General features: G+C 53.1%; 1 pseudogene; it reads left to right on the top strand.

Annotated features, from left to right (window-relative positions):
* The first annotated feature begins 2,628 nt into the window (after positions 1 to 2,628).
* On the top strand, positions 2,629 to 8,705 carry LOC123163985 (uncharacterized; annotated as a pseudogene).
* The last annotated feature ends 384 nt before the right edge of the window (positions 8,706 to 9,089 follow it).

The raw sequence follows: 9,089 nt of genomic DNA, 5'->3' as shown, positions 1-9,089 counted from the left end.
AAATTTAATTTTATTTGTTCTTTGCTCTTTACAAAAATCTTGGATTCATAAATGGGAGAAGCACATAAGGGAGAAGAAGATGATTGCAAGGATGGAGAGGGAGCAAATCATTTGGAGGGATAGAATGCCACTGTTTGGTGTTTTTATGCATTTTTGTTTGCTTTCAACTGTGTTTGCACTAGCTAGGAATAAGTGACTAGGCAATAAGTGTAGATGTATGGATATGCTCTAATGCTCCTGGTTTACTATAAATCTTTGATTTGTAATGATGTGTAAGGTTGCTGGTTTATTACAAATCTGGGCTTGTTTTAGTTGTTAGAATTGTATGCATAAAATGGAATTGATGGATTTTATTTTTTTTGTTCCTAATTAGTTAGTAGTAGCGTGGGGGGAAATGGAGCGCTACTAGTATTTAAGATACTAGTAGCGTGTGGTACTATAGACGCGCTACTACTATTTCGTTAGTAGTAGCGTGGGTGCGAAATAGTAGTAGCGCGGGTGACATCCGCGCTACTAGTAAAATTTTAGTAGCAGCATGGGTTTACCCCACGCTACTACTACCTTTTAGCTGTAGCGCGATACTAGTAGCGCGGGTACCCGCGCTACTTGTAGCCAATTTACCCGCGCTACTAGTAGCCCTTTTCCTAGTAGTGCCTCCAGGTTGACGTCCTCCCCAAGTCAACCCCCACACCCCGATAGCCTAGCAGGGCAACCAGAGGAGATGGGGTTGGTCCCCTCCATCCACACCCTCATGGAAAGCCAGGTCCAGCTAAAAGGTAAACTGTCGTCCTGTTGAGCCAAAGTAAAATGGCCGGACTAGGCCATCCAGTCTGTCGGTATCGGGGCAGAGAACCTTGATGCGTGCGGGGCCATCACCCTCAAGAGATCCCACGTAGACCGTCACCATCTTACCCACAGGCTCCAAGATAGTTTCTAGGATATGATCCTTCCTAGCTTCTGCATGTGGTCTGTATATGCGAAGCTAGGCCCGAGCGAGCGAGAGAGTCCCCCTCCTCGGATCCACAAGTACTCACGGACAATCACCGTAAGCTTGTTGAGTGGAAACTTGATCCCTTCACTTCTCGTGCAAAGGCGCAACATCTTCGCAGTGGGGAAGGCACTGTGAAGACCAGCTGGGAGATCTCCCGAACCACCCAAGAAAATGAGTTATCGCTCTAATCACCGATGTAGTTGCATAGCTCTGCCATGATGGCATCGATAGTGATCTCGACACTCGGCAACGGCACCTGACTTGGCACCACAGAGATGACCTCCCGGCGGAGCGAAACATGCATGTCCTCGAATTTCAATTTGACATAATAGAAGCCACCCTCCACGGCATGACCCAGAAACTCCAGAGTCATCGACCACCTCGGTCGCGCAACGCACTCGGACCGAAAGTGCCCCCACACGCCAGAATTGAAGCAAAGTTGTGCATCACGAGACCTGGCCTTGGCCCCTCCCCTAGCCATGGTCAGATAGTCTTGGGAGTTTGATGGTAACTTATTGGAAAGGAATGCATAAGCCACAAAACTCTGGGGTCGAGTCATTGCCCGGATTTCTCATGGAAATCGAGGGCTCTGCTGACATGTCAATTTTTCACGTGGTTGTCTCTTCGTGATCGTTGATGGACTTCTGATCGACTGGCACGTCACGCGCTGCCACACCATCTATTGTGGTCCTTCTACGATCATGATCGGAAACGATCAATCATATTCTACTTACCTGCGTTTTGGCCCACCAAATGTGGTTTGTCGTCCTTTTAAGCGTTGGGTAAATCGGACCGGACGCCGACGATGGGTGGCACCATCGTGGAGTGGTGCAGCAGCGGAAATGTTGGACGCAGGCAACAGAAGAATCTTTGATCCATCATTACGCTCGTGCTTTGGGAGCTAAGAAAACGCATACACGCCATCATTTTCGATGGAATCATCCCATCAGCATAATTGGTTCTTCAAAGAATTTACCAAGAGGGCCGGGCTTGGTTGGCGGCAGGTCTACTTTGAGAAGTTTTTAGCCGGTTATTTGCTGCGCTTAGTGGGTTCGTGTGGAAGGAAATGTTCTAATCTGAAATGCAGTTTTTTGTGGAATGGAGTTTTCTGAAATGCATTTCAAATTTGGTGACCCATGGCTGTAACTAACTTAACTATGACTGAAGATTTGAAATTTAATTAATGATGACTAGTTGAGAGGATCAGACTACTGGTTAGCTAGTAGACTAGAGGGTATGGTTCAGTTGTAAAGTAAGGAAGGAAGCAACACACCTTCTTTTTTGAAAAGAAGGATTACCCTCGTCCTCTGCATTAAGTGATGCACAAAGCCTTAGCAAGCAAGCAAGCAAGCAATGTATTCACTTTTTTGGAAAAAAAGGATTAGCCCGGCCTCTGCATCAAGTGATGCGCAAAGCTATAGCAAGCAAAGCATATGAGTACTACCTTACTGTTGAGCATGCGAACACAAAAAGAAGGCGTGACGGGGAGCTAAGAAAATTCCAAAATCCAACTTAACAATTACCATGGATGTACCATTCCATCCAACTCGATTTCCTTATAATCCACACTCCATCCCTCCGATATCAACCCAGCTCGAAGCGTCCCGCGACATGAGATGAGGGCCGGAGATAGCAGGATGGAGGCGGACCACCACCACCACCAGGACGAGAGGTCGGCTGAGGTGGGTCATCGACGCCATGGGTGGAAGGGGCCGCGGTACGATGACAGGCAGAGGAGCTCCCCATGGGTGTGGATGGCGGTGATCCTGTACACCCTGCTGCTCGTCAGCGTCATCGTGGTGGGCGCCACGATGGTGGCCATGTATCTCATCTACAAGCCCCAGATGCCGTACATGGAGGTGACCAACGCGCAGCTCCTCAGCTCGACTACAGCCCGGCCGACGGCGTCATCAGGGACATATAGTTCAAGTTCGATCTTCTGGCCAAGAACACTGTAAGGGTAGGGATCTATTGATATGTATTATAGTGGCGATTACAAGCACGGTTACACGAATTTGGGGGAAGAACAGTAGCGGAGATGAACTAGGGTTCGAGCCGCCGACGATGCCTTGATCCACTGGATGATCTCCTCTTCGGTCGGGGCGGGATAAGTACTAGGAGGGTACTAGGCTCACTTCATCCACTGTGGGCCGGTGACGAGTGGGTTGGGCCTTCTCTCCCTGGTGGGCCATGGGGCAGCGACTGGGTCGCTGCCTGTTGGGTCCCTCTCGTCAGCTGTCCGGCTGGTGGGTTGGGAGCGCTGACATCCCCTCCTCCTTGCGACGAGGCTTGCCCCCAAGCCTCAGCTGCTGAGAAGCGAGCTTGCAGAGCTGCTTTATCCTCCCAAATGTCCCCGAAAGCCGCCTCGTCTGACCAGTGCACACGGACCTGCTCGACCATGGCACCATTCTTCTTGCGCCAACGGTGCTGGAGGACTGCAATGGGTATGACCGGTGCATCAGTATGGTGTGGAAGGGTAGAGTTGGACAGCGTACCCGGGCGAAGGCAGTGGCACAGTTGAGACACGTGAAAAACTGGGTGAACTTGTGAGTGTGGAGGAAGATCCAGCTTGTATGCAGCGTCATTGATCTTGGCGATGACTTGGTATGCCCCGTAGTATTTGAATGCAAACTTGTGGTTGGCTCGCTGAGCGACAGAGGTTTGAATGTACGGATGAAGCTTCAGGTAAACCGAGTCGCCCACTTCAAAGGTACGAGGCGATCGCCGTTTGTCTGCCTGAGTCTTCATGTCTTGCTGCGCTCTATTGAGATGCTGTTGAAGTAGGTCTTGTACCACTGCACGCTCGTCCAGCCAAGAATGGAGCGCGGGGATTGTGCATTCAGAGGTAGAAGTGATTCCCCAGTGTCGTGGGTCGTGCCGAAACACCGCTTTGAAGGGCGACATTCCAATGCTGGAGTGATGGGAAGAGTTGTACCAGAAATGAGCAAGAGGGATCCAGTGACTCCACCGCGTCGGACAAGCGTGCACAAAGCATCTGAGGTAGGTCTCCACACACTGGTTTATCCTTTCCGTCTGTCCGTCCGTTTGCGGATGGTTTGCTGTGCTCATCCGCAGCTCTGTACCAGCGTACTTGAACTGTTCCCTCCAAAAAAGGCTAGTGAAAACCGGGTCGCGATCAGACACAATGGCTGCTGGGAATCCGTGGATCCTGTACCCGTTGTTCATATAGAGGAGGGCCACTTTGCTGTCGTGTATGGATGCGTCAGCGGGAGGAAGTGAGCAAACTTGGTGCGCTTGTCCGCGATAACCCAAAGGCATTTGAATTTACCGGACTGAGGCAGGCCTTCCACAAAATTCCATCGTGATCATTTCCCACGGCTGCTGTGGAATGGGTAGTGGCTGGAGCATCCTCGGTGATGCAGCTCTATTTGGTTTAGCCTGCTGACACGTTGGGCAGCACCGAACGTACTGTAGGACATGGGTCTTCATTTTCGGCCATGCAAAGAGGCGACGGACGCGCCTGAACGTCGTTGGGAACCCAGAATGCCCCCCAATCGAGCTATCATGAAAAGCTGCCAGGATGCGCTGTTGAAGTTCGGTCGATCCACCCAGCCAAATGTGTCCTCGGAAACGCAGAATTCCATTCTATAACGAGAAACGTCCCTTGGGGTCTTCTTTCACTGCCAACTGCTCTAGCAGCCTCTGTGCTTGTGGGTTGCAGTTATAGCTGGCGACGATGTCCTCGAGCCATGAGGGCTGGCAAGAAGTGATGCTGAACAGGAGGTCTTGCGACTGAGCTCTGGATAGGGCGTCAGTGGCAGTGTTCTCTGTGCCCTTTTTGTAACGAATAGTGTACCTCGGTCCCAGTAATTTCGTGAATGCACGCTGTTGCCAAGGCATTGAGAGCCTTTGTTCCTCCAAATGTATCAGGCTTTTCTGATCCGTGTGGATGATGAACTCGCTGTGCTGAAGGTACGGTCGCCATTAGTCCACGGTGACGACAATCGCGAGGTATTCTTTCTTGTAAGTGGACAGCCCTTGGTACCTTGGGCTCAGGCTCTTGCTCATGAAGGCGATGGGATGGCCATCCTGTTGCAACACTGCGCCAATTCCTTTGTCGCAGGCATCTGTTTCCATCGTGAATGTTTTGCTGAAATCTGGGAGTGCAAGGACTGGGGCTGTAATCAGTTGTTGCTTGAGCAGCTCAAATGCTTGTGCTGTGTTATCGGTCCAAACGAACGGCACCCCTTTCTTGAGTAAGTTGAATAGAGGCCTGGCTATCACTCCAAACCCACGGACGAAACGGCGATAGTACCCTGCAAGGCCGAGGAATTGGCGCACTTCCTTGGCGTCCTTGGGTGTGTTCCAGGCTTGTACCGCTCGAATTTTGCTAGGCTCCATGGCTACGCCGTCACCGCTGATGACGTGACCAAGATAAGATAGCTGTTGTTGGCCGAATTCACACTTCGAGCGCTTGACCTTCCAGTGATCTCTGCGCAACAGCTCTAGGACTGGCCTGAGGTGATCAATGTGTTCTGCCCATGTCTTGCTAAAGACCAATATGTCATCGAAGAACAAGAGGACGCAGTGTCGGAGGACTGGGTGTAATGTTTCTGTCACAGCACCGATGAATGTTGCTGGCCCGCCCACCAATCCAAAAGACAGAACTTTGAATTCATAATGTCCGGAGTGTGTTTGGAATGTCGTCTTGAACTCCTCGCCCTCAGCCAGTCGTATCTGATGGTACCAGCTCGGAAATCAAGCTTTGAGAACCACCTTGCTTCGTGGAGCTCATCGAGCAACTCTTCTATCACAGGCACCGGGAACTTGCTGATACGAGTCATGGCATTGAGGTGGCGGTAGTCGATGCACAACCGCCAAGTACCGTCCTTCTTCTTGATGAGAATGGCAGGCGAAGAGAAGTTGCTCTGGCTGCGTTGGATCACCCCGGACTTAAGAAACTCTGCCACTTGACGCTCGATCTCTGTCTTATGTTCTGGTTTGTGGCGATAAGGGCGGATGTTGACTGGTTGCGCTCCGGGAACCAGAGGAATGGTATGGTCGCAGGCACGGCGCGGGGGAAGGCCTGAAGGTTCACCAAATACATCCTCGAATTCCACCAGTAGGTGTTGCAGCTCAGGTGGTTCTGTTGAAGTGCCTTTTTCTCCCTCCTCAAGCTGATACAGGACGATGACATGGAACAGGGAGCCTTGGCGGTGCAAATTCTGGAGCTGGACACTGTTGATTACATGACAAGTGTTGGAATTGGCTTCGTGGCCGAACAGGTGAGCTCGTCCCATAGGGGTGGAAACTGAATGTACTTCGCCTTCCAATCGACTGTCATTGGGCTGTGTTGCTCCAGCCAGTCAATGCCAAGGATGGCGTCATAAGTGCCCAGAGGAAGTATATTCATATCCGTGACGAAATCGTGGCCTTGAGAGGACCATTGGCAGCCTGGAATTGATGCGGTACAAGTCAGCTCACCTCCATCTGCCACACGAACACGGCACGGTTGCTTGAGAGGAGCGGCTTCGTTCAACTGCTGCGCGAGCTTCTGGTCGATGAAGGACGTAGAACTGCCACTGTCGACAAGCAACAGAACCTCTTGCCCTTGCATAGTGGCGAGAAGTTGGAATGCCTTGGGCGAGACACTGTCGTCCAGCGCCGAGCGTGAGATGGCCATGGCAGTGTCACACGGTGTAGTAGAAGTGCCGCAGTCGTCTTGGTTGTCGTTGGCGCCGAATAGTTCTAGCATTTCCTCGACGACGTGAAGCTGGACTGTAGTCGGGCAGGTGTGGTCGTGCCCCCAGCGCTCTCCGCATTTGAAGCAGAGGCCGCGGGCCCGACGGTAATCGCGCAGCGCCTTCACCTTGGATGTATCTGCGCGCGCTGCATCCGTCCCCCGACGATAGGTGGCCCCTGAGGGTGGAGGGGGGCGCGGAGGAGGCGGTGGGAGTGGCAGCGCCATGCTCGGCCTTGGAGTCGCTTCGGGTGGCCTTGGAATCGCTTCGGGTGGCCGTGTTAATGTGTCGAACGCGCCATCAGCCACTTCCTCTCGTAGCAAGGCGAGGGCACAAGCCGTGTCCAGGTCCGGTGGCCGCTGGACCAGGACCACCGCCCGGATGTCCTTCCTCAGCCCCTCCATGAATCGAGTGAGAAAATAAAACGGATGTATAGTGTCAGAATAGGAGCTCAAGTGGTTTATGATTAATTCAAATTTCTCAATATAATCAGCGACTGAAGTAGTTTGCCAGACAGTGTAAAACTGTCGGATCAGCATCTAGTGCCGATAACGCCGAATCGCGTACACAGGTGAGCAGTGAAAGAGTTCCAGTAAAAATCAAAGAGGCGTTTTTGGATCGACTGAAGCCAAATTGACGCCGGACCAGAAAAATTCAAAGCCGCCATGGGTACCCAAAAAGAAGGCGCAATCCCAAACATGGTGAAATACTGCTCACAGAGAGTTTTCACAAGTTCGGGTTCTCACCCGAGAATTATGGAAAAGAGATGGATGGGTGCGCCTGCCCGAGCCCGGTGAGGAGCTGGCTGGCGTGCGCGAACGGGGATAGCGCGGTGGGAGAAGGAGGAGGGTCACACTAACCGTTTGCCGGGAGCGGTGGGGGCATCTGGAACGGCGCCCCCAACGGCCCCCGTGAGATGTTGAACCCGCCGCGGTCATCGGACCCGTGAGGAGTGCGAGCCGCGCCTGCCCCGGCACCAGAATTGATGTCGAGCGTCGCTGGCGGTGGTGGAGCCTGGAGGGCATCCTCACTTGGTGGTGTAGGAGTCGATGGCGCGAGCTGCAGCGCCGTCATGGCCTCGCCTAAATCAGCGCTGCGTCATTCCAGATCTGGCTTCCAGGTGAGGAGGTCGTCGATCTTGGCCGCGGTCACCTGCTGGGCCTTGGTGTTGGCGGCGATGAGGGACTCCCAGCGGTCGAGGAAGGCTTGGATCGACGGATCCATGGCCTCCAGAAGCGAGCGAGCATGGCAAAGGCGTCGGGTTTCCACAAATTGCGCTAGATCCGGGTGGAGGAAGGTGGTGGTCTGGCCTCTGATACCAGATGTAAGGGTAGGGATCTATTGATATTTATTATAGTGGCGATTACAAGCACAGTTACACGAATTTGGGGGAAGAACAGTAGCGGAGATGAACTAGGGTTCGAGCCGCCGACGATGCCTTGATCCACTGGATGATCTCCTCTTCGGTCAGGGCGGGATAAGTACTAGGAGGGTACTGGGCTCACTTCGTCCACTGTGGGCCGGTGACGAGTGGGTTGGGCCTTCTCTCCCTGGTGGGCCGTGGGGCAACGACTGGGTCGCTGCCTGTTGGGTCCCTCTCGGCAGCTGTCCGGCTGGTGCGTGTAGGGTTGGGAGCGCTGACAAACACCAATTCCAAGGTCGACACCTCCTTCTCCAGCTTCAACATCGACGTCAACTTCAACGGCACCACCCTGCTACAGCTGAGCACCGAGACCTTCACCGTCGCCCGGGAGAGCTCCGTCACGCTGCCGTACAGCAGGTAGTCGTGCGGTACGAGGCTGGACCCCGCCGGGATGCAGGCCATGGAGGAGGCGGTCAGGTCCGAGCTGGTGCCGATCACCCTGTCCGGCAAGGCGCGGACGCGGTGGAAGAAGGGCGTCTTCCTCAAGGTCGACTTCTGGACGCGCCTCAATTTCCCCCTCGAGTTCTACTACCGCACCGGCAATGTCGCGCCCATCGACCACGACACCTGCCGCTCCAGGTCGCCGTAGCACGACACAGCCCGGCCGACACCCATCGTCCTCCTCGGGCTCTCCTCCTCTGCTCCGCCCTGATCTGCTCTGCTTAGCCCTCCAATGGCGTATACTCTGCTATTCTATTCATTATAGGTTCATTCGTCTTAGCGACAAGAACGTACGTACATATGAAGCCGTCATCAAGTTGTGCACACGATCTGGGCTGGAAGATTGTAACGTCAAGAGAGAAAATAGAAAATCAATAAAGAGGAGAAACAAGGGCACGACAAGGGCCCTTTGGCTATCAGATTTGTGTGCTCGTGTGTTTTGATGTGATCGATCCTGTGGGCGAATTTCCAACATGTTGCTCCTGTAGCGCAAACTCCAGTTTCGGCCACAAACGCTGCATCCATGTTCAGC

This window comes from Triticum aestivum, chromosome 7D (assembly GCF_018294505.1).
Source record: "Triticum aestivum cultivar Chinese Spring chromosome 7D, IWGSC CS RefSeq v2.1, whole genome shotgun sequence".
Lineage (NCBI taxonomy): Eukaryota > Viridiplantae > Streptophyta > Magnoliopsida > Poales > Poaceae > Triticum > Triticum aestivum.
The sequence above is the reverse complement of the archived record's forward strand: the minus strand, read 5'-3'. Positions and strand labels throughout refer to the sequence as shown.